This window comes from Ranitomeya variabilis, chromosome 4 (genome assembly GCF_051348905.1).
Source record: "Ranitomeya variabilis isolate aRanVar5 chromosome 4, aRanVar5.hap1, whole genome shotgun sequence".
Taxonomy (NCBI): Eukaryota; Metazoa; Chordata; class Amphibia; order Anura; family Dendrobatidae; genus Ranitomeya; species Ranitomeya variabilis.
In genome coordinates, this window is record NC_135235.1 from 607060082 (window position 1) to 607085026 (window position 24945).

Below are 24945 nucleotides of genomic sequence, written 5' to 3' on the forward strand. Positions count from 1 at the left end.
TCCGACTCCCCAATAGCAGCAGGGGGGTGAAGCCACACTGTTAAATGCAGCGATCCCCCCAGGCCAAGGAGCCGGGTACCCTGGGCACCTTAGACCAGACCAAGTGCAGCAACCATAAGCCACTACACTTGATCTTAGCCAAAAGGCCGAGAAGCGATACCGAAGCCGCTGCGCCCCGTGGGCCGCACCAAGGCCTACCACCAATACCCATTGTGGAGACAGAGCAAAAGATTGCCGCAGGGAGGACATTTTCAGAAACTCTGGAGGGAGGCCTTCTCAATGACAGTTCTGCTGTCAATGACAGTTCTGCTGTGTATGTGTGTCTGTGTGTGAGAGACGGAGAGTGTGTGTGTCTGTCTGTCTGTCTGTCTGTGTGTGAGTGTTTGTTCAAGCTGTGCACGACGCGTTTTGAATCTGCATAACTCCGCCTACTTTGACCACACCCTCCAGCCAGCCCCATTGTGACAGCACATGAATGTTCCGTGCTAAGATTCTATCTACTGCAGGCAGCGCACCTGGTTGGTGAAAAGCATTAGAATGCTCACACACACACAGGTGTAGATGGACAAGACAAGCCTATTCAAGATCAGCACAGGCACCATTTTTACTTACTTTTTTTCTTTTAAAAATGCATATAATACAACGCATTGAAAAACCGGTGGTCCACAAGAGGGAGACAATGTTTCAAAAAAGAATTCCTGCGGTCAGAAATGCAGTATGTATGGCAGAACTACTCATTGAATGCTTCAATTTAAATAGCAAGTGCTGACAGACAGCAGGGGCCTAGTTTGGTAGCCGACACAGTATATTTGCAACACTGTAAGAAAGGCCTAAATCTTAACACACCTGTTGCAGCAACCAGTAAAGACAAATTGATTGATTGATTGATTGATTGATTGATTGATTGCATATTGAATGCAATGCAATGTTTGACAGACATAGGTGAAAGCAAGGCCAGGCAAGGCGCAGAAAATGTTGCAATTGGCCAGGAGAAATCAAACAAAATGCTACACTTGGCCTGAGAAAAGTGCTTCTTTGACCCTGAAATCAATTCCCATAAAGGGTTAAAAGACAACTCGCGCTGATTTCAATTCAATCTGTTTTTAGAAACTGGATCAGAGAAGGAGTGCACTGGTCCCGGAGATACTGCAATAACGGGTCAATGCGTGGAGTGGACAGAGCAAGCTCTTCTTCCATCTCCCTGTTCCAAAAATCCATTTAATATATGGTCCCCAAATAGGGGACGTATCAGATATTAAACTGATAAGAACAGATACTACACTTGATCTTAGCCAAAAGGCCGAGAAGCGATACCGAAGCCGCTGCGCCCCGTGGGCCGCACCAAGGCCTACCACCAATACCCATTGTGGAGACAGAGCAAAAGATTGCCGCAGGGAGGACATTTTCAGAAACTCTGGAGGGAGGCCTTCTCAATGACAGTTCTGCTGTCAATGACAGTTCTGCTGTGTATGTGTGTCTGTGTGTGAGAGACGGAGAGTGTGTGTGTCTGTCTGTCTGTCTGTCTGTGTGTGAGTGTTTGTTCAAGCTGTGCACGACGCGTTTTGAATCTGCATAACTCCGCCTACTTTGACCACACCCTCCAGCCAGCCCCATTGTGACAGCACATGAATGTTCCGTGCTAAGATTCTATCTACTGCAGGCAGCGCACCTGGTTGGTGAAAAGCATTAGAATGCTCACACACACACAGGTGTAGATGGACAAGACAAGCCTATTCAAGATCAGCACAGGCACCATTTTTACTTACTTTTTTTCTTTTAAAAATGCATATAATACAACGCATTGAAAAACCGGTGGTCCACAAGAGGGAGACAATGTTTCAAAAAAGAATTCCTGCGGTCAGAAATGCAGTATGTATGGCAGAACTACTCATTGAATGCTTCAATTTAAATAGCAAGTGCTGACAGACAGCAGGGGCCTAGTTTGGTAGCCGACACAGTATATTTGCAACACTGTAAGAAAGGCCTAAATCTTAACACACCTGTTGCAGCAACCAGTAAAGACAAATTGATTGATTGATTGATTGATTGATTGATTGATTGCATATTGAATGCAATGCAATGTTTGACAGACATAGGTGAAAGCAAGGCCAGGCAAGGCGCAGAAAATGTTGCAATTGGCCAGGAGAAATCAAACAAAATGCTACACTTGGCCTGAGAAAAGTGCTTCTTTGACCCTGAAATCAATTCCCATAAAGGGTTAAAAGACAACTCGCGCTGATTTCAATTCAATCTGTTTTTAGAAACTGGATCAGAGAAGGAGTGCACTGGTCCCGGAGATACTGCAATAACGGGTCAATGCGTGGAGTGGACAGAGCAAGCTCTTCTTCCATCTCCCTGTTCCAAAAATCCATTTAATATATGGTCCCCAAATAGGGGACGTATCAGATATTAAACTGATAAGAACAGATACTACACTTGATCTTAGCCAAAAGGCCGAGAAGCGATACCGAAGCCGCTGCGCCCCGTGGGCCGCACCAAGGCCTACCACCAATACCCATTGTGGAGACAGAGCAAAAGATTGCCGCAGGGAGGACATTTTCAGAAACTCTGGAGGGAGGCCTTCTCAATGACAGTTCTGCTGTCAATGACAGTTCTGCTGTGTATGTGTGTCTGTGTGTGAGAGACGGAGAGTGTGTGTGTCTGTCTGTCTGTCTGTCTGTGTGTGAGTGTTTGTTCAAGCTGTGCACGACGCGTTTTGAATCTGCATAACTCCGCCTACTTTGACCACACCCTCCAGCCAGCCCCATTGTGACAGCACATGAATGTTCCGTGCTAAGATTCTATCTACTGCAGGCAGCGCACCTGGTTGGTGAAAAGCATTAGAATGCTCACACACACACAGGTGTAGATGGACAAGACAAGCCTATTCAAGATCAGCACAGGCACCATTTTTACTTACTTTTTTTCTTTTAAAAATGCATATAATACAACGCATTGAAAAACCGGTGGTCCACAAGAGGGAGACAATGTTTCAAAAAAGAATTCCTGCGGTCAGAAATGCAGTATGTATGGCAGAACTACTCATTGAATGCTTCAATTTAAATAGCAAGTGCTGACAGACAGCAGGGGCCTAGTTTGGTAGCCGACACAGTATATTTGCAACACTGTAAGAAAGGCCTAAATCTTAACACACCTGTTGCAGCAACCAGTAAAGACAAATTGATTGATTGATTGATTGATTGATTGATTGATTGCATATTGAATGCAATGCAATGTTTGACAGACATAGGTGAAAGCAAGGCCAGGCAAGGCGCAGAAAATGTTGCAATTGGCCAGGAGAAATCAAACAAAATGCTACACTTGGCCTGAGAAAAGTGCTTCTTTGACCCTGAAATCAATTCCCATAAAGGGTTAAAAGACAACTCGCGCTGATTTCAATTCAATCTGTTTTTAGAAACTGGATCAGAGAAGGAGTGCACTGGTCCCGGAGATACTGCAATAACGGGTCAATGCGTGGAGTGGACAGAGCAAGCTCTTCTTCCATCTCCCTGTTCCAAAAATCCATTTAATATATGGTCCCCAAATAGGGGACGTATCAGATATTAAACTGATAAGAACAGATACTACACTTGATCTTAGCCAAAAGGCCGAGAAGCGATACCGAAGCCGCTGCGCCCCGTGGGCCGCACCAAGGCCTACCACCAATACCCATTGTGGAGACAGAGCAAAAGATTGCCGCAGGGAGGACATTTTCAGAAACTCTGGAGGGAGGCCTTCTCAATGACAGTTCTGCTGTCAATGACAGTTCTGCTGTGTATGTGTGTCTGTGTGTGAGAGACGGAGAGTGTGTGTGTCTGTCTGTCTGTCTGTCTGTGTGTGAGTGTTTGTTCAAGCTGTGCACGACGCGTTTTGAATCTGCATAACTCCGCCTACTTTGACCACACCCTCCAGCCAGCCCCATTGTGACAGCACATGAATGTTCCGTGCTAAGATTCTATCTACTGCAGGCAGCGCACCTGGTTGGTGAAAAGCATTAGAATGCTCACACACACACAGGTGTAGATGGACAAGACAAGCCTATTCAAGATCAGCACAGGCACCATTTTTACTTACTTTTTTTCTTTTAAAAATGCATATAATACAACGCATTGAAAAACCGGTGGTCCACAAGAGGGAGACAATGTTTCAAAAAAGAATTCCTGCGGTCAGAAATGCAGTATGTATGGCAGAACTACTCATTGAATGCTTCAATTTAAATAGCAAGTGCTGACAGACAGCAGGGGCCTAGTTTGGTAGCCGACACAGTATATTTGCAACACTGTAAGAAAGGCCTAAATCTTAACACACCTGTTGCAGCAACCAGTAAAGACAAATTGATTGATTGATTGATTGATTGATTGATTGATTGCATATTGAATGCAATGCAATGTTTGACAGACATAGGTGAAAGCAAGGCCAGGCAAGGCGCAGAAAATGTTGCAATTGGCCAGGAGAAATCAAACAAAATGCTACACTTGGCCTGAGAAAAGTGCTTCTTTGACCCTGAAATCAATTCCCATAAAGGGTTAAAAGACAACTCGCGCTGATTTCAATTCAATCTGTTTTTAGAAACTGGATCAGAGAAGGAGTGCACTGGTCCCGGAGATACTGCAATAACGGGTCAATGCGTGGAGTGGACAGAGCAAGCTCTTCTTCCATCTCCCTGTTCCAAAAATCCATTTAATATATGGTCCCCAAATAGGGGACGTATCAGATATTAAACTGATAAGAACAGATACTACACTTGATCTTAGCCAAAAGGCCGAGAAGCGATACCGAAGCCGCTGCGCCCCGTGGGCCGCACCAAGGCCTACCACCAATACCCATTGTGGAGACAGAGCAAAAGATTGCCGCAGGGAGGACATTTTCAGAAACTCTGGAGGGAGGCCTTCTCAATGACAGTTCTGCTGTCAATGACAGTTCTGCTGTGTATGTGTGTCTGTGTGTGAGAGACGGAGAGTGTGTGTGTCTGTCTGTCTGTCTGTCTGTGTGTGAGTGTTTGTTCAAGCTGTGCACGACGCGTTTTGAATCTGCATAACTCCGCCTACTTTGACCACACCCTCCAGCCAGCCCCATTGTGACAGCACATGAATGTTCCGTGCTAAGATTCTATCTACTGCAGGCAGCGCACCTGGTTGGTGAAAAGCATTAGAATGCTCACACACACACAGGTGTAGATGGACAAGACAAGCCTATTCAAGATCAGCACAGGCACCATTTTTACTTACTTTTTTTCTTTTAAAAATGCATATAATACAACGCATTGAAAAACCGGTGGTCCACAAGAGGGAGACAATGTTTCAAAAAAGAATTCCTGCGGTCAGAAATGCAGTATGTATGGCAGAACTACTCATTGAATGCTTCAATTTAAATAGCAAGTGCTGACAGACAGCAGGGGCCTAGTTTGGTAGCCGACACAGTATATTTGCAACACTGTAAGAAAGGCCTAAATCTTAACACACCTGTTGCAGCAACCAGTAAAGACAAATTGATTGATTGATTGATTGATTGATTGATTGATTGCATATTGAATGCAATGCAATGTTTGACAGACATAGGTGAAAGCAAGGCCAGGCAAGGCGCAGAAAATGTTGCAATTGGCCAGGAGAAATCAAACAAAATGCTACACTTGGCCTGAGAAAAGTGCTTCTTTGACCCTGAAATCAATTCCCATAAAGGGTTAAAAGACAACTCGCGCTGATTTCAATTCAATCTGTTTTTAGAAACTGGATCAGAGAAGGAGTGCACTGGTCCCGGAGATACTGCAATAACGGGTCAATGCGTGGAGTGGACAGAGCAAGCTCTTCTTCCATCTCCCTGTTCCAAAAATCCATTTAATATATGGTCCCCAAATAGGGGACGTATCAGATATTAAACTGATAAGAACAGATACTACACTTGATCTTAGCCAAAAGGCCGAGAAGCGATACCGAAGCCGCTGCGCCCCGTGGGCCGCACCAAGGCCTACCACCAATACCCATTGTGGAGACAGAGCAAAAGATTGCCGCAGGGAGGACATTTTCAGAAACTCTGGAGGGAGGCCTTCTCAATGACAGTTCTGCTGTCAATGACAGTTCTGCTGTGTATGTGTGTCTGTGTGTGAGAGACGGAGAGTGTGTGTGTCTGTCTGTCTGTCTGTCTGTGTGTGAGTGTTTGTTCAAGCTGTGCACGACGCGTTTTGAATCTGCATAACTCCGCCTACTTTGACCACACCCTCCAGCCAGCCCCATTGTGACAGCACATGAATGTTCCGTGCTAAGATTCTATCTACTGCAGGCAGCGCACCTGGTTGGTGAAAAGCATTAGAATGCTCACACACACACAGGTGTAGATGGACAAGACAAGCCTATTCAAGATCAGCACAGGCACCATTTTTACTTACTTTTTTTCTTTTAAAAATGCATATAATACAACGCATTGAAAAACCGGTGGTCCACAAGAGGGAGACAATGTTTCAAAAAAGAATTCCTGCGGTCAGAAATGCAGTATGTATGGCAGAACTACTCATTGAATGCTTCAATTTAAATAGCAAGTGCTGACAGACAGCAGGGGCCTAGTTTGGTAGCCGACACAGTATATTTGCAACACTGTAAGAAAGGCCTAAATCTTAACACACCTGTTGCAGCAACCAGTAAAGACAAATTGATTGATTGATTGATTGATTGATTGATTGATTGCATATTGAATGCAATGCAATGTTTGACAGACATAGGTGAAAGCAAGGCCAGGCAAGGCGCAGAAAATGTTGCAATTGGCCAGGAGAAATCAAACAAAATGCTACACTTGGCCTGAGAAAAGTGCTTCTTTGACCCTGAAATCAATTCCCATAAAGGGTTAAAAGACAACTCGCGCTGATTTCAATTCAATCTGTTTTTAGAAACTGGATCAGAGAAGGAGTGCACTGGTCCCGGAGATACTGCAATAACGGGTCAATGCGTGGAGTGGACAGAGCAAGCTCTTCTTCCATCTCCCTGTTCCAAAAATCCATTTAATATATGGTCCCCAAATAGGGGACGTATCAGATATTAAACTGATAAGAACAGATACTACACTTGATCTTAGCCAAAAGGCCGAGAAGCGATACCGAAGCCGCTGCGCCCCGTGGGCCGCACCAAGGCCTACCACCAATACCCATTGTGGAGACAGAGCAAAAGATTGCCGCAGGGAGGACATTTTCAGAAACTCTGGAGGGAGGCCTTCTCAATGACAGTTCTGCTGTCAATGACAGTTCTGCTGTGTATGTGTGTCTGTGTGTGAGAGACGGAGAGTGTGTGTGTCTGTCTGTCTGTCTGTCTGTGTGTGAGTGTTTGTTCAAGCTGTGCACGACGCGTTTTGAATCTGCATAACTCCGCCTACTTTGACCACACCCTCCAGCCAGCCCCATTGTGACAGCACATGAATGTTCCGTGCTAAGATTCTATCTACTGCAGGCAGCGCACCTGGTTGGTGAAAAGCATTAGAATGCTCACACACACACAGGTGTAGATGGACAAGACAAGCCTATTCAAGATCAGCACAGGCACCATTTTTACTTACTTTTTTTCTTTTAAAAATGCATATAATACAACGCATTGAAAAACCGGTGGTCCACAAGAGGGAGACAATGTTTCAAAAAAGAATTCCTGCGGTCAGAAATGCAGTATGTATGGCAGAACTACTCATTGAATGCTTCAATTTAAATAGCAAGTGCTGACAGACAGCAGGGGCCTAGTTTGGTAGCCGACACAGTATATTTGCAACACTGTAAGAAAGGCCTAAATCTTAACACACCTGTTGCAGCAACCAGTAAAGACAAATTGATTGATTGATTGATTGATTGATTGATTGATTGCATATTGAATGCAATGCAATGTTTGACAGACATAGGTGAAAGCAAGGCCAGGCAAGGCGCAGAAAATGTTGCAATTGGCCAGGAGAAATCAAACAAAATGCTACACTTGGCCTGAGAAAAGTGCTTCTTTGACCCTGAAATCAATTCCCATAAAGGGTTAAAAGACAACTCGCGCTGATTTCAATTCAATCTGTTTTTAGAAACTGGATCAGAGAAGGAGTGCACTGGTCCCGGAGATACTGCAATAACGGGTCAATGCGTGGAGTGGACAGAGCAAGCTCTTCTTCCATCTCCCTGTTCCAAAAATCCATTTAATATATGGTCCCCAAATAGGGGACGTATCAGATATTAAACTGATAAGAACAGATACTACACTTGATCTTAGCCAAAAGGCCGAGAAGCGATACCGAAGCCGCTGCGCCCCGTGGGCCGCACCAAGGCCTACCACCAATACCCATTGTGGAGACAGAGCAAAAGATTGCCGCAGGGAGGACATTTTCAGAAACTCTGGAGGGAGGCCTTCTCAATGACAGTTCTGCTGTCAATGACAGTTCTGCTGTGTATGTGTGTCTGTGTGTGAGAGACGGAGAGTGTGTGTGTCTGTCTGTCTGTCTGTCTGTGTGTGAGTGTTTGTTCAAGCTGTGCACGACGCGTTTTGAATCTGCATAACTCCGCCTACTTTGACCACACCCTCCAGCCAGCCCCATTGTGACAGCACATGAATGTTCCGTGCTAAGATTCTATCTACTGCAGGCAGCGCACCTGGTTGGTGAAAAGCATTAGAATGCTCACACACACACAGGTGTAGATGGACAAGACAAGCCTATTCAAGATCAGCACAGGCACCATTTTTACTTACTTTTTTTCTTTTAAAAATGCATATAATACAACGCATTGAAAAACCGGTGGTCCACAAGAGGGAGACAATGTTTCAAAAAAGAATTCCTGCGGTCAGAAATGCAGTATGTATGGCAGAACTACTCATTGAATGCTTCAATTTAAATAGCAAGTGCTGACAGACAGCAGGGGCCTAGTTTGGTAGCCGACACAGTATATTTGCAACACTGTAAGAAAGGCCTAAATCTTAACACACCTGTTGCAGCAACCAGTAAAGACAAATTGATTGATTGATTGATTGATTGATTGATTGATTGCATATTGAATGCAATGCAATGTTTGACAGACATAGGTGAAAGCAAGGCCAGGCAAGGCGCAGAAAATGTTGCAATTGGCCAGGAGAAATCAAACAAAATGCTACACTTGGCCTGAGAAAAGTGCTTCTTTGACCCTGAAATCAATTCCCATAAAGGGTTAAAAGACAACTCGCGCTGATTTCAATTCAATCTGTTTTTAGAAACTGGATCAGAGAAGGAGTGCACTGGTCCCGGAGATACTGCAATAACGGGTCAATGCGTGGAGTGGACAGAGCAAGCTCTTCTTCCATCTCCCTGTTCCAAAAATCCATTTAATATATGGTCCCCAAATAGGGGACGTATCAGATATTAAACTGATAAGAACAGATACTACACTTGATCTTAGCCAAAAGGCCGAGAAGCGATACCGAAGCCGCTGCGCCCCGTGGGCCGCACCAAGGCCTACCACCAATACCCATTGTGGAGACAGAGCAAAAGATTGCCGCAGGGAGGACATTTTCAGAAACTCTGGAGGGAGGCCTTCTCAATGACAGTTCTGCTGTCAATGACAGTTCTGCTGTGTATGTGTGTCTGTGTGTGAGAGACGGAGAGTGTGTGTGTCTGTCTGTCTGTCTGTCTGTGTGTGAGTGTTTGTTCAAGCTGTGCACGACGCGTTTTGAATCTGCATAACTCCGCCTACTTTGACCACACCCTCCAGCCAGCCCCATTGTGACAGCACATGAATGTTCCGTGCTAAGATTCTATCTACTGCAGGCAGCGCACCTGGTTGGTGAAAAGCATTAGAATGCTCACACACACACAGGTGTAGATGGACAAGACAAGCCTATTCAAGATCAGCACAGGCACCATTTTTACTTACTTTTTTTCTTTTAAAAATGCATATAATACAACGCATTGAAAAACCGGTGGTCCACAAGAGGGAGACAATGTTTCAAAAAAGAATTCCTGCGGTCAGAAATGCAGTATGTATGGCAGAACTACTCATTGAATGCTTCAATTTAAATAGCAAGTGCTGACAGACAGCAGGGGCCTAGTTTGGTAGCCGACACAGTATATTTGCAACACTGTAAGAAAGGCCTAAATCTTAACACACCTGTTGCAGCAACCAGTAAAGACAAATTGATTGATTGATTGATTGATTGATTGATTGATTGCATATTGAATGCAATGCAATGTTTGACAGACATAGGTGAAAGCAAGGCCAGGCAAGGCGCAGAAAATGTTGCAATTGGCCAGGAGAAATCAAACAAAATGCTACACTTGGCCTGAGAAAAGTGCTTCTTTGACCCTGAAATCAATTCCCATAAAGGGTTAAAAGACAACTCGCGCTGATTTCAATTCAATCTGTTTTTAGAAACTGGATCAGAGAAGGAGTGCACTGGTCCCGGAGATACTGCAATAACGGGTCAATGCGTGGAGTGGACAGAGCAAGCTCTTCTTCCATCTCCCTGTTCCAAAAATCCATTTAATATATGGTCCCCAAATAGGGGACGTATCAGATATTAAACTGATAAGAACAGATACTACACTTGATCTTAGCCAAAAGGCCGAGAAGCGATACCGAAGCCGCTGCGCCCCGTGGGCCGCACCAAGGCCTACCACCAATACCCATTGTGGAGACAGAGCAAAAGATTGCCGCAGGGAGGACATTTTCAGAAACTCTGGAGGGAGGCCTTCTCAATGACAGTTCTGCTGTCAATGACAGTTCTGCTGTGTATGTGTGTCTGTGTGTGAGAGACGGAGAGTGTGTGTGTCTGTCTGTCTGTCTGTCTGTGTGTGAGTGTTTGTTCAAGCTGTGCACGACGCGTTTTGAATCTGCATAACTCCGCCTACTTTGACCACACCCTCCAGCCAGCCCCATTGTGACAGCACATGAATGTTCCGTGCTAAGATTCTATCTACTGCAGGCAGCGCACCTGGTTGGTGAAAAGCATTAGAATGCTCACACACACACAGGTGTAGATGGACAAGACAAGCCTATTCAAGATCAGCACAGGCACCATTTTTACTTACTTTTTTTCTTTTAAAAATGCATATAATACAACGCATTGAAAAACCGGTGGTCCACAAGAGGGAGACAATGTTTCAAAAAAGAATTCCTGCGGTCAGAAATGCAGTATGTATGGCAGAACTACTCATTGAATGCTTCAATTTAAATAGCAAGTGCTGACAGACAGCAGGGGCCTAGTTTGGTAGCCGACACAGTATATTTGCAACACTGTAAGAAAGGCCTAAATCTTAACACACCTGTTGCAGCAACCAGTAAAGACAAATTGATTGATTGATTGATTGATTGATTGATTGATTGCATATTGAATGCAATGCAATGTTTGACAGACATAGGTGAAAGCAAGGCCAGGCAAGGCGCAGAAAATGTTGCAATTGGCCAGGAGAAATCAAACAAAATGCTACACTTGGCCTGAGAAAAGTGCTTCTTTGACCCTGAAATCAATTCCCATAAAGGGTTAAAAGACAACTCGCGCTGATTTCAATTCAATCTGTTTTTAGAAACTGGATCAGAGAAGGAGTGCACTGGTCCCGGAGATACTGCAATAACGGGTCAATGCGTGGAGTGGACAGAGCAAGCTCTTCTTCCATCTCCCTGTTCCAAAAATCCATTTAATATATGGTCCCCAAATAGGGGACGTATCAGATATTAAACTGATAAGAACAGATACTACACTTGATCTTAGCCAAAAGGCCGAGAAGCGATACCGAAGCCGCTGCGCCCCGTGGGCCGCACCAAGGCCTACCACCAATACCCATTGTGGAGACAGAGCAAAAGATTGCCGCAGGGAGGACATTTTCAGAAACTCTGGAGGGAGGCCTTCTCAATGACAGTTCTGCTGTCAATGACAGTTCTGCTGTGTATGTGTGTCTGTGTGTGAGAGACGGAGAGTGTGTGTGTCTGTCTGTCTGTCTGTCTGTGTGTGAGTGTTTGTTCAAGCTGTGCACGACGCGTTTTGAATCTGCATAACTCCGCCTACTTTGACCACACCCTCCAGCCAGCCCCATTGTGACAGCACATGAATGTTCCGTGCTAAGATTCTATCTACTGCAGGCAGCGCACCTGGTTGGTGAAAAGCATTAGAATGCTCACACACACACAGGTGTAGATGGACAAGACAAGCCTATTCAAGATCAGCACAGGCACCATTTTTACTTACTTTTTTTCTTTTAAAAATGCATATAATACAACGCATTGAAAAACCGGTGGTCCACAAGAGGGAGACAATGTTTCAAAAAAGAATTCCTGCGGTCAGAAATGCAGTATGTATGGCAGAACTACTCATTGAATGCTTCAATTTAAATAGCAAGTGCTGACAGACAGCAGGGGCCTAGTTTGGTAGCCGACACAGTATATTTGCAACACTGTAAGAAAGGCCTAAATCTTAACACACCTGTTGCAGCAACCAGTAAAGACAAATTGATTGATTGATTGATTGATTGATTGATTGATTGCATATTGAATGCAATGCAATGTTTGACAGACATAGGTGAAAGCAAGGCCAGGCAAGGCGCAGAAAATGTTGCAATTGGCCAGGAGAAATCAAACAAAATGCTACACTTGGCCTGAGAAAAGTGCTTCTTTGACCCTGAAATCAATTCCCATAAAGGGTTAAAAGACAACTCGCGCTGATTTCAATTCAATCTGTTTTTAGAAACTGGATCAGAGAAGGAGTGCACTGGTCCCGGAGATACTGCAATAACGGGTCAATGCGTGGAGTGGACAGAGCAAGCTCTTCTTCCATCTCCCTGTTCCAAAAATCCATTTAATATATGGTCCCCAAATAGGGGACGTATCAGATATTAAACTGATAAGAACAGATTTTTTTTTTTTTTTTTTTTTTTTTTTTTTTTTTTTTTTTTTTTTTTTTTTTTTTTTTTTTTTTTTTTTTTTTTTTTTTCACTCAGATTACAAAAGTCTTCCAAAAATGAAAAACTTATATATCCATCATCGTGTACATCTGATATTTATCCTCTTTTGATTTTTAAGTTTTCTTATTATATATTAGTTTCTATTATTATTGTCATATACTTTACGATAAATATCTAACTCTTCCACAGGGGGTTACAAGATTCGAAAGAAAAAATAACATCATAAGGTAAGCGTATTCCAATCTTTTGGTTTCCATATCACATTAGCTTTACTTTCTCCTAATAGCACTTTATCTCTCCAGAAATATAAATACATATAACTTAAACATAATTTAACACATTGATCCACAGACAGCACCTCATGTTTAAAAAGTATAATATTCCGAACTTTCCAAAGTGCCATTTTTACACACGTTAAAATTATCCACACTACCTTAAAAACTTTTACCTTTATCCCCATCCCGTAAAAGATAATATTAAAATCCAGAAAATTCATATTGCTTAAAACCTTAATTAAATTACACATTTTATGCCATACAGATTGTGCAAAACTACAATTCCAAAAAATATGTAAGGGAGTTTCTGGATCAGCACATTTCCTTCTGGGACATTTCTCCAATCTTACCAGTCCCCTCCTGTGCTGAAACTCTCTGGTCGGCAAACAATCTTTTATACTGCACCATAGCAAGTCTTTATGCTCATTAGACAAGTAACTGGCATTCACATTCGACCAAATCCTATCAACGATACTAGAAGAGAACCGCTCCACTGGGCTTGCAATCACTCTCCCCTCCAGTATTTTTAAAATCTTCTTATGATTCCTTAAAATATTCACATCCACATTTTTCAAAACATACTCCCTTAAAATGCTTTCTAAAACCACATAGTTTTCGGACGGTAAAAACCTATACGGTCTATTTCGATGTATGTTAAGCCACTTATAATTTCTTATGAAGAAACCCAGATTATAAATTGAAAAAAATTTTAGTCTAGAATCGGGACCTAATAAAGTGCTTACACAATTAGAGAGGTATTTAGCATATATAAATTCCCTAATATTCGGGAAATTTTTCCCTCCCTTCCTTTTTGACTTATAAAGCTCATCCCTTTTCAACCTCTCCATTTTTGAATTCCATAAAAAATTAAAACATAGTTTAATGATTTTCCTCATAACATTAACTGGCGGTATAAAAATAGTTGATACGTATAAAATTATTGGGAGTAAAACCTGTTTTATTATCAGAGTCCTCCCCTCCAGCGTCAAACTTCTCAAATTCCAAAAACTGATCTTCTTTCTCACCCTTTCAAGTAATGACTCCCAATTTTTCACGTTCCCACAAGAGTCCGTAAAGAACACCCCTAAAATCTTAATTTCAGACAATCTCATAAGTTTGCAATTAGCATCTAAAACAAAGTTACCCATAGTTAAAACACCTGATTTATCAAAATTTATTTTAAAACCAGATGCCCCACCGAACCATTCCACCGTCCTTATAACTCTGTTAAAACTTCTGAGATCTTGCACCAACACCGTCACGTCATCCATGTAGGCTATCACTTTTACTTGATTTTTATTGCTGCCAGGAATAAAAAAACCATTAATCACTTTATCTTTCCTAAAAGCAGATAAGAGGGGCTCTATTGCAACAATAAAAAGGATCGGAGACAAAGGGCACCCCTGCTTTACCCCACAGTCAATGCTAATATTTTCTGATAAAACCCCATTAATTGAAATCCGGCTAAAACTTAATTTATATAAACATTTAATACGATCAATAAAAATACCAGGACATCCCATTTTTTCCAATACAGCAAATAAAAACTCGTGAGCAACCCTATCGTATGCCTTCTCAAAATCTAAAGAAACCAGTGCCAACCTTTGTTTCCTATCGGCGACATCCCATATAATATCTCTTAAAAGAATTAAAGAATCGCTGATCTTACGATTTGGCACTGCACATGATTGATCAGTCTCAATCACCGATCCAATCACCCTTTTTAATCTATTGGCTAGCAATTTAGCATAAATTTTATAATCTGTATTTAACAAAGTAATGGGTCGCCAATTTTTCAATTGCTCCTTATCCCCTTTCTTGTGTAATAAAACAATAAGACCCTCCTCCCACGACTTAGGAGTACTAAAGGAAGACTCTACCTTTAAAAAAACCTCATAAAAATCTTCTCCAATAATATCCCATACATCCTTATAGAATTCAACTGGGAGGCCGTCTACACCTGGCGTTTTTTGATTCTGCATTGTATTAATTGAATTAAAAACTTCCTCCTTTGTAAAACACTTCATTAAAATGTCTACATCATCTTTCCTAAAACACTTATCAAGGCATTCTAAAAAATGATTTTTTAATGAAGCGTCAACTATTTTCCGGGAAAACAACTCATCATAAAAACTCTTGGCCTTCGATGCTTTCCCTTCCGGACTCATCTCGCCCTCCAAAACTTCAATAAAATCTTTCTTTTCACAAATTTTTTTAAAGAAAAATTTTGAACACTTCTCATCCTCCTCTAGCACTCTTACTCTAGAATTAAATATGATCTCTTTTCCTTTTTCTTTGAGAGCCTTATTAATTTTCTCTTTAGTTTCCCTAATACATTTCTCCATTTCAACACCATTATTCTTAAAAATATAAAAACAATGTAAATTAGCATTTAAAGAATTATAAAAAAGTCGTTTTTTCTCAGCTTCTTTTTTACCCAATTTAATAAAGAAAGATTTAATCCTGCTCTTCATAAAATCCCACCATTCCAAAATACACTTAAAACCATCCTTACAACTTTTAAGTTTTTCATAAAATAACCTAAAAACTTCTTTAAAACCCTCACCATGCAATAAGGAAGTATTCAACTTCCAATGTGAAGATTTCTTACTATAAGAAGGATTCAAAATTAAAGTGCATATAATAAACTTATGATCAGAAAAGGGATTAATACTTGTTTTAAAAGAAGAGCATTTAAAAGCATCAGATATAAAAAAATGGTCGATCCTGGACGAACACCCTCTAGCCGACCATGTAACCTCAAACTCTTTTTTACTCCCATCCAATGTCCAAACATCCTTAAGATTAAATGAAGAAATAATACTTTTAAGATATGATACAGACCCATCCCGTTCTTTTTTCAATTGGCAGTTAAAATCACCCCCAACTAAAACAGGATCCGTACCTGGTAAAAAAAGCTGTAAAATTTCAAAGAGATGCAACCTCTGACTTTTTTCCACATTAGCATATATACAGAAACAACGACATTTTTTCCCATCTTTTTTTACATCAACTCTTAGAATGCGGCCAGGATAAATTTCCTCATGTCCCACCACCTCCCACTCTTTTGAACACAGGAACCCCACGCCATCACTCTTTGATTCATTCCCACCTGAAAAAACCATATTACCCTCCCAAATCCCACGTAAAAACTCATAACTCATCTTTCTTTGTAAATTACACTCCTGTAAAAAGACAAAATCATATTTTTCATTATTTAAAAAATCATATAAGGCTGTTCGTTTATATAAGTTATTTAACCCCTGAACATTCAGGGAACATATGGTGATCATCTCATAACCTTTACAGAAGGGCTTCCCCCACCCTCATCAGACACAGAACCTGCTTCATCAATTATTAAGGAGCCATCCTCTGAAGTGGCAATAGGGGATAAAGGCTCAGGAGTAGGTGAGAACCCACCTCGAGCCCTCTTCCCACTCGTATCCTCCACCACATCCTCAGATTCTTTCTCCTCCGTGTTTCTCTTTAAAGTATCTCTTCCAAAATCCATCTCATCTTGACCACAGGGAATATCAGACGACTCCTGAGACTCTGCCGGCGGTGCCCCATCACTGGACTCCCCCAAGTGAGACTCCGGAGTTTCCTCTACTACACTTCCCGCCTCCACTTTCTCTTCTTCCCATCTTCTCTCTTCTTCATTCTTCTTTTCTTCATTCTTCTTTTCTTCATTCTTCTTTTCTTCATTCTTTTCTTCATTCTTCTTTTCTTCATTCTTCTTTTCTTCATTCTTCTTTTCTTCTTTCTTCTTCTTTTTTTCTACTTCTTTCCTCTTCCTTTCTTCCCTTTTCTCCCTGTTGCTCATAGAAGAAAAAGGCGTATCCTCCTGTAAAGAACCATCAAGAGATGACTCTTTCTGGACTTCCATCTCTGCCACTTCTTGTGTATTCTCTCCCCAAATCTCCGAAGTACCTCCACGCCTCTTCGGACACATATCAGTTTGGTGCACTTGATTCGGGCATTCTCTACATAACGCACAATCTTCAAGCGTATGACCATATTTTTGGCATGTTTTACAAAATGGTGGCATATGAGAAAAAAACAAAAAACCCCTATCCCGTTTTATGAAAACAGTTGGAGGGGGCATTAAAACACTCCCCTCCTCATCGGGGTCCTTTTTGAAAACGACTTGGTACAGTCTCTTGCCATTCCAAGCCCCAAAAGAAGTTAAACATCTCTTCTTAAATTGAATAATTGAGCAAAACTTCCTTAAATATACTTTTATGTCTTCATCATTTACAAAAGGATTGTACATGTGGATAGTTAGAGTTCTCTGCTCAAAACGGAACAGAGGCAAAGCGGTGATACCTCTCATCACCTCCGCCTGCTGCTCCTGCCTGAAACGAGCAAAGACTTTCTCACACATGCCTGATGATCTAAGAGTCACATCATGTATACCTTTATTTGAAAAGGATTGCACACAAAAATAATCCTCATTGTCGATCTTCAACAAGGGAGAAAAGATTCTTGAATGCAAGAAATTTAAGTTTTTAACTTGCCTGTAACCTTTCTCCACCACAAATCGGATTGTGTCCTTCAGGAAAAATTCTTCCACCTCTTGCTCCATTTTCCTTCAATAGCACGAAAAAAACCCAGTAAGGTCGCAAACAACTTCACCAGGTTCGATCCCCTCCGTCCAGCGTATCCAGGAACTCCCGTCACCCGAAGTAGATCCTCCACGATCCAGGAATCCTTCCACGCCAAAAGGTAAGTAGAACACCTTCCTTCCTTCCCAATAGCAGCAGTCTAAAAAGACAGGCCGAGAAAGATATCTGGTGACCACCACCTGCCCTCTAACTCCAACCACTAGGATCGAAGCCAAAAGGCCGAGAAGCGATACCGAAGCCGCTGCGCCCCGTGGGCCGCACCAAGGCCTACCACCAATACCCATTGTGGAGACAGAGCAAAAGATTGCCGCAGGGAGGACATTTTCAGAAACTCTGGAGGGAGGCCTTCTCAATGACAGTTCTGCTGTCAATGACAGTTCTGCTGTGTATGTGTGTCTGTGTGTGAGAGACGGAGAGTGTGTGTGTCTGTCTGTCTGTCTGTCTGTGTGTGAGTGTTTGTTCAAGCTGTGCACGACGCGTTTTGAATCTGCATAACTCCGCCTACTTTGACCACACCCTCCAGCCAGCCCCATTGTGACAGCACATGAATGTTCCGTGCTAAGATTCTATCTACTGCAGGCAGCGCACCTGGTTGGTGAAAAGCATTAGAATGCTCACACACACACAGGTGTAGATGGACAAGACAAGCCTATTCAAGATCAGCACAGGCACCATTTTTACTTACTTTTTTTCTTTTAAAAATGCATATAATACAACGCATTGAAAAACCGGTGGTCCACAAGAGGGAGACAATGTTTCAAAAAAGAATTCCTGCGGTCAGAAATGCAGTATGTATGGCAGAACTACTCATTGAATGCTTCAATTTAAATAGCAAGTGCTGACAGACAGCAGGGGCCTAGTTTGGTAGCCGACACAGTATATTTGCAACACTGTAAGAAAGGCCTAAATCTTAACACACCTGTTGCAGCAACCAGTAAAGACAAATTGATTGATTGATTGATTGATTGATTGATTGATTGCATATTGAATGCAATGCAATGTTTGACAGACATAGGTGAAAGCAAGGCCAGGCAAGGCGCAGAAAATGTTGCAATTGGCCAGGAGAAATCAAACAAAATGCTACACTTGGCCTGAGAAAAGTGCTTCTTTGACCCTGAAATCAATTCCCATAAAGGGTTAAAAGACAACTCGCGCTGATTTCAATTCAATCTGTTTTTAGAAACTGGATCAGAGAAGGAGTGCACTGGTCCCGGAGATACTGCAATAACGGGTCAATGCGTGGAGTGGACAGAGCAAGCTCTTCTTCCATCTCCCTGTTCCAAAAATCCATTTAATATATGGTCCCCAAATAGGGGACGTATCAGATATTAAACTGATAAGAACAGATACTACACTTGATCTTAGCCAAAAGGCCGAGAAGCGATACCGAAGCCGCTGCGCCCCGTGGGCCGCACCAAGGCCTACCACCAATACCCATTGTGGAGACAGAGCAAAAGATTGCCGCAGGGAGGACATTTTCAGAAACTCTGGAGGGAGGCCTTCTCAATGACAGTTCTGCTGTCAATGACAGTTCTGCTGTGTATGTGTGTCTGTGTGTGAGAGACGGAGAGTGTGTGTGTCTGTCTGTCTGTCTGTCTGTGTGTGAGTGTTTGTTCAAGCTGTGCACGACGCGTTTTGAATCTGCATAACTCCGCCTACTTTGACCACACCCTCCAGCCAGCCCCATTGTGACAGCACATGAATGTTCCGTGCTAAGATTCTATCTACTGCAGGCAGCGCACCTGGTTGGTGAAAAGCATTAGAATGCTCACACACACACAGGTGTAGATGGACAAGACAAGCCTATTCAAGATCAGCACAGGCACCATTTTTACTTACTTTTTTTCTTTTAAAAATGCATATAATACAACGCATTGAAAAACCGGTGGTCCACAAGAGGGAGACAATGTTTCAAAAAAGAATTCCTGCGGTCAGAAATGCAGTATGTATGGCAGAACTACTCATTGAATGCTTCAATTTAAATAGCAAGTGCTGACAGACAGCAGGGGCCTAGTTTGGTAGCCGACACAGTATATTTGCAACACTGTAAGAAAGGCCTAAATCTTAACACACCTGTTGCAGCAACCAGTAAAGACAAATTGATTGATTGATTGATTGATTGATTGATTGATTGCATATTGAATGCAATGCAATGTTTGACAGACATAGGTGAAAGCAAGGCCAGGCAAGGCGCAGAAAATGTTGCAATTGGCCAGGAGAAATCAAACAAAATGCTACACTTGGCCTGAGAAAAGTGCTTCTTTGACCCTGAAATCAATTCCCATAAAGGGTTAAAAGACAACTCGCGCTGATTTCAATTCAATCTGTTTTTAGAAACTGGATCAGAGAAGGAGTGCACTGGTCCCGGAGATACTGCAATAACGGGTCAATGCGTGGAGTGGACAGAGCAAGCTCTTCTTCCATCTCCCTGTTCCAAAAATCCATTTAATATATGGTCCCCAAATAGGGGACGTATCAGATATTAAACTGATAAGAACAGATACTACACTTGATCTTAGCCAAAAGGCCGAGAAGCGATACCGAAGCCGCTGCGCCCCGTGGGCCGCACCAAGGCCTACCACCAATACCCATTGTGGAGACAGAGCAAAAGATTGCCGCAGGGAGGACATTTTCAGAAACTCTGGAGGGAGGCCTTCTCAATGACAGTTCTGCTGTCAATGACAGTTCTGCTGTGTATGTGTGTCTGTGTGTGAGAGACGGAGAGTGTGTGTGTCTGTCTGTCTGTCTGTCTGTGTGTGAGTGTTTGTTCAAGCTGTGCACGACGCGTTTTGAATCTGCATAACTCCGCCTACTTTGACCACACCCTCCAGCCAGCCCCATTGTGACAGCACATGAATGTTCCGTGCTAAGATTCTATCTACTGCAGGCAGCGCACCTGGTTGGTGAAAAGCATTAGAATGCTCACACACACACAGGTGTAGATGGACAAGACAAGCCTATTCAAGATCAGCACAGGCACCATTTTTACTTACTTTTTTTCTTTTAAAAATGCATATAATACAACGCATTGAAAAACCGGTGGTCCACAAGAGGGAGACAATGTTTCAAAAAAGAATTCCTGCGGTCAGAAATGCAGTATGTATGGCAGAACTACTCATTGAATGCTTCAATTTAAATAGCAAGTGCTGACAGACAGCAGGGGCCTAGTTTGGTAGCCGACACAGTATATTTGCAACACTGTAAGAAAGGCCTAAATCTTAACACACCTGTTGCAGCAACCAGTAAAGACAAATTGATTGATTGATTGATTGATTGATTGATTGATTGCATATTGAATGCAATGCAATGTTTGACAGACATAGGTGAAAGCAAGGCCAGGCAAGGCGCAGAAAATGTTGCAATTGGCCAGGAGAAATCAAACAAAATGCTACACTTGGCCTGAGAAAAGTGCTTCTTTGACCCTGAAATCAATTCCCATAAAGGGTTAAAAGACAACTCGCGCTGATTTCAATTCAATCTGTTTTTAGAAACTGGATCAGAGAAGGAGTGCACTGGTCCCGGAGATACTGCAATAACGGGTCAATGCGTGGAGTGGACAGAGCAAGCTCTTCTTCCATCTCCCTGTTCCAAAAATCCATTTAATATATGGTCCCCAAATAGGGGACGTATCAGATATTAAACTGATAAGAACAGATACTACACTTGATCTTAGCCAAAAGGCCGAGAAGCGATACCGAAGCCGCTGCGCCCCGTGGGCCGCACCAAGGCCTACCACCAATACCCATTGTGGAGACAGAGCAAAAGATTGCCGCAGGGAGGACATTTTCAGAAACTCTGGAGGGAGGCCTTCTCAATGACAGTTCTGCTGTCAATGACAGTTCTGCTGTGTATGTGTGTCTGTGTGTGAGAGACGGAGAGTGTGTGTGTCTGTCTGTCTGTCTGTCTGTGTGTGAGTGTTTGTTCAAGCTGTGCACGACGCGTTTTGAATCTGCATAACTCCGCCTACTTTGACCACACCCTCCAGCCAGCCCCATTGTGACAGCACATGAATGTTCCGTGCTAAGATTCTATCTACTGCAGGCAGCGCACCTGGTTGGTGAAAAGCATTAGAATGCTCACACACACACAGGTGTAGATGGACAAGACAAGCCTATTCAAGATCAGCACAGGCACCATTTTTACTTACTTTTTTTCTTTTAAAAATGCATATAATACAACGCATTGAAAAACCGGTGGTCCACAAGAGGGAGACAATGTTTCAAAAAAGAATTCCTGCGGTCAGAAATGCAGTATGTATGGCAGAACTACTCATTGAATGCTTCAATTTAAATAGCAAGTGCTGACAGACAGCAGGGGCCTAGTTTGGTAGCCGACACAGTATATTTGCAACACTGTAAGAAAGGCCTAAATCTTAACACACCTGTTGCAGCAACCAGTAAAGACAAATTGATTGATTGATTGATTGATTGATTGATTGATTGCATATTGAATGCAATGCAATGTTTGACAGACATAGGTGAAAGCAAGGCCAGGCAAGGCGCAGAAAATGTTGCAATTGGCCAGGAGAAATCAAACAAAATGCTACACTTGGCCTGAGAAAAGTGCTTCTTTGACCCTGAAATCAATTCCCATAAAGGGTTAAAAGACAACTCGCGCTGATTTCAATTCAATCTGTTTTTAGAAACTGGATCAGAGAAGGAGTGCACTGGTCCCGGAGATACTGCAATAACGGGTCAATGCGTGGAGTGGACAGAGCAAGCTCTTCTTCCATCTCCCTGTTCCAAAAATCCATTTAATATATGGTCCCCAAATAGGGGACGTATCAGATATTAAACTGATAAGAACAGATACTACACTTGATCTTAGCCAAAAGGCCGAGAAGCGATACCGAAGCCGCTGCGCCCCGTGGGCCGCACCAAGGCCTACCACCAATACCCATTGTGGAGACAGAGCAAAAGATTGCCGCAGGGAGGACATTTTCAGAAACTCTGGAGGGAGGCCTTCTCAATGACAGTTCTGCTGTCAATGACAGTTCTGCTGTGTATGTGTGTCTGTGTGTGAGAGACGGAGAGTGTGTGTGTCTGTCTGTCTGTCTGTCTGTGTGTGAGTGTTTGTTCAAGCTGTGCACGACGCGTTTTGAATCTGCATAACTCCGCCTACTTTGACCACACCCTCCAGCCAGCCCCATTGTGACAGCACATGAATGTTCCGTGCTAAGATTCTATCTACTGCAGGCAGCGCACCTGGTTGGTGAAAAGCATTAGAATGCTCACACACACACAGGTGTAGATGGACAAGACAAGCCTATTCAAGATCAGCACAGGCACCATTTTTACTTACTTTTTTTCTTTTAAAAATGCATATAATACAACGCATTGAAAAACCGGTGGTCCACAAGAGGGAGACAATGTTTCAAAAAAGAATTCCTGCGGTCAGAAATGCAGTATGTATGGCAGAACTACTCATTGAATGCTTCAATTTAAATAGCAAGTGCTGACAGACAGCAGGGGCCTAGTTTGGTAGCCGACACAGTATATTTGCAACACTGTAAGAAAGGCCTAAATCTTAACACACCTGTTGCAGCAACCAGTAAAGACAAATTGATTGATTGATTGATTGATTGATTGATTGATTGCATATTGAATGCAATGCAATGTTTGACAGACATAGGTGAAAGCAAGGCCAGGCAAGGCGCAGAAAATGTTGCAATTGGCCAGGAGAAATCAAACAAAATGCTACACTTGGCCTGAGAAAAGTGCTTCTTTGACCCTGAAATCAATTCCCATAAAGGGTTAAAAGACAACTCGCGCTGATTTCAATTCAATCTGTTTTTAGAAACTGGATCAGAGAAGGAGTGCACTGGTCCCGGAGATACTGCAATAACGGGTCAATGCGTGGAGTGGACAGAGCAAGCTCTTCTTCCATCTCCCTGTTCCAAAAATCCATTTAATATATGGTCCCCAAATAGGGGACGTATCAGATATTAAACTGATAAGAACAGATTTTTTTTTTTAATTTGGCTATCCCTTACAAGGGGATAAAACCGTTTATTTAAAAACTTTTAACAAATTACAAGCAAAAAACAACAAATATCAAACCATATAAACTAAAGAAACTTTTACAAAGATTTCCTTAAATAATTAAGTTCCATTGGTCGACAAGCCATTTTCTGGAAATATGTACATTCTTCTTTTTGTCGATTAAATAATAGGTGTACATTTCATACAAACATAAATCTAAAACATCATTTAGTGATAAAACATCTTGTTTAAAAACAGCAATGTTTCGCGCTTTCCAGAGAGCCGACTTGGCGCAGCTCACTATCTTCCAAGCCATTGTGCACTGATCCATTGTGGGGCATTCCATGAGTCCGTACAAAACTGTTTTATATGTTAAGTCCGTGAGGTCTGCCACTCTTCTCAGTAGAGGGAACAGTCTTTTCCAAAGATCCTTTGCAAAATTACATGTCCATAAAAGATGTTCTACCGTTTCCTCTTCCTGGCATCCGGCTCTTGGGCAGGTGGCTGACCTCACAAATCCTCTCCTGTATTGGAATGCCCGGCAAGGAAGACAGCAGTGCGTGCAGCTCCAAGCCAGATCTCTCTGTTCATTAAAAAGGGAAGAATCATTAATCTTTTTCCAGATAGATTTAGAGTCGTCATCATCATATCTGTCAACATTACATATTTCCTCACTTTTACGTATTTCTTTAATTAATTTCTTACTATTTTTTAATTCTTCTATTTTCTTAGTCCCTAAATTAAAATCAGATACTATTTTCCTTAAAATCTCGTAATGCTTCGGCAAATTAAAAGCATGGGGAACAGATATGTTAATTTTATACCATCCAAACTTTCTCATAAAAAAACCTGTATTAAAACGCATAAAAAAGGACCAATAGTGATTCTTAAAAAGGGCATTAAAACAGTAAACGAATAGATGAATTAAAAGAAACCTATTTAAGTCTGGAAAGTCTTTACCGCCTTTTTCTTTTGGTTTCATCACAATTTCTCTTTTCAGCTTTTCCATTTTTGAGTTCCAAAAAAAAGTAAAACAGGTCTTGGTTATCTTTTTTAAAACATTAACAGGTGGGGGGAAAACCATGTTAAGATACAGTAACAAAGGTAAAATCACCATCTTTAAAATTAAAACTTTACCCTCCATTGTGAGTTTCCTCATATTCCACATACATATTTTCGTATTTATTCTTTGTGTGACTA

General features: G+C 42.2%; 15 non-coding genes and 2 pseudogenes across 15 annotated transcripts; all 17 read right to left on the minus strand.

Moving 5' to 3' along the window:
- Positions 1–15: 15 nt before the first annotated feature.
- LOC143770828 (U2 spliceosomal RNA) lies at positions 16–158 on the minus strand (annotated as a pseudogene).
- Positions 159–1121: 963 nt separating this feature from the next.
- On the minus strand, positions 1122–1312 carry LOC143770950 (U2 spliceosomal RNA). Its single transcript, XR_013214852.1, has one exon. It is a non-coding gene; the product is annotated as a U2 spliceosomal RNA (small nuclear RNA).
- Positions 1313–2275: 963 nt separating this feature from the next.
- On the minus strand, positions 2276–2466 carry LOC143770951 (U2 spliceosomal RNA). The gene has a single exon (XR_013214853.1). It is a non-coding gene; the product is annotated as a U2 spliceosomal RNA (small nuclear RNA).
- A 963-nt stretch (positions 2467–3429) lies between these two features.
- Positions 3430–3620, minus strand: LOC143770952 (U2 spliceosomal RNA). Its single transcript, XR_013214854.1, has one exon. It is a non-coding gene; the product is annotated as a U2 spliceosomal RNA (small nuclear RNA).
- A 963-nt stretch (positions 3621–4583) lies between these two features.
- Positions 4584–4774, minus strand: LOC143770953 (U2 spliceosomal RNA). Its single transcript, XR_013214855.1, has one exon. It is a non-coding gene; the product is annotated as a U2 spliceosomal RNA (small nuclear RNA).
- A 963-nt stretch (positions 4775–5737) lies between these two features.
- On the minus strand, positions 5738–5928 carry LOC143770955 (U2 spliceosomal RNA). The gene has a single exon (XR_013214856.1). It is a non-coding gene; the product is annotated as a U2 spliceosomal RNA (small nuclear RNA).
- Positions 5929–6891: 963 nt separating this feature from the next.
- Positions 6892–7082, minus strand: LOC143770956 (U2 spliceosomal RNA). Its single transcript, XR_013214857.1, has one exon. It is a non-coding gene; the product is annotated as a U2 spliceosomal RNA (small nuclear RNA).
- Positions 7083–8045: 963 nt separating this feature from the next.
- LOC143770957 (U2 spliceosomal RNA) lies at positions 8046–8236 on the minus strand. The gene has a single exon (XR_013214858.1). It is a non-coding gene; the product is annotated as a U2 spliceosomal RNA (small nuclear RNA).
- Positions 8237–9199: 963 nt separating this feature from the next.
- On the minus strand, positions 9200–9390 carry LOC143770958 (U2 spliceosomal RNA). Its single transcript, XR_013214859.1, has one exon. It is a non-coding gene; the product is annotated as a U2 spliceosomal RNA (small nuclear RNA).
- A 963-nt stretch (positions 9391–10353) lies between these two features.
- LOC143770959 (U2 spliceosomal RNA) lies at positions 10354–10544 on the minus strand. The gene has a single exon (XR_013214860.1). It is a non-coding gene; the product is annotated as a U2 spliceosomal RNA (small nuclear RNA).
- A 963-nt stretch (positions 10545–11507) lies between these two features.
- Positions 11508–11698, minus strand: LOC143770960 (U2 spliceosomal RNA). Its single transcript, XR_013214861.1, has one exon. It is a non-coding gene; the product is annotated as a U2 spliceosomal RNA (small nuclear RNA).
- A 963-nt stretch (positions 11699–12661) lies between these two features.
- LOC143770710 (U2 spliceosomal RNA) lies at positions 12662–12832 on the minus strand (annotated as a pseudogene).
- A 6126-nt stretch (positions 12833–18958) lies between these two features.
- LOC143770961 (U2 spliceosomal RNA) lies at positions 18959–19149 on the minus strand. Its single transcript, XR_013214862.1, has one exon. It is a non-coding gene; the product is annotated as a U2 spliceosomal RNA (small nuclear RNA).
- Positions 19150–20112: 963 nt separating this feature from the next.
- On the minus strand, positions 20113–20303 carry LOC143770962 (U2 spliceosomal RNA). The gene has a single exon (XR_013214863.1). It is a non-coding gene; the product is annotated as a U2 spliceosomal RNA (small nuclear RNA).
- Positions 20304–21266: 963 nt separating this feature from the next.
- On the minus strand, positions 21267–21457 carry LOC143770963 (U2 spliceosomal RNA). The gene has a single exon (XR_013214864.1). It is a non-coding gene; the product is annotated as a U2 spliceosomal RNA (small nuclear RNA).
- A 963-nt stretch (positions 21458–22420) lies between these two features.
- LOC143770964 (U2 spliceosomal RNA) lies at positions 22421–22611 on the minus strand. Its single transcript, XR_013214865.1, has one exon. It is a non-coding gene; the product is annotated as a U2 spliceosomal RNA (small nuclear RNA).
- A 963-nt stretch (positions 22612–23574) lies between these two features.
- Positions 23575–23764, minus strand: LOC143771294 (U2 spliceosomal RNA). The gene has a single exon (XR_013215066.1). It is a non-coding gene; the product is annotated as a U2 spliceosomal RNA (small nuclear RNA).
- Positions 23765–24945: the final 1181 nt, after the last annotated feature.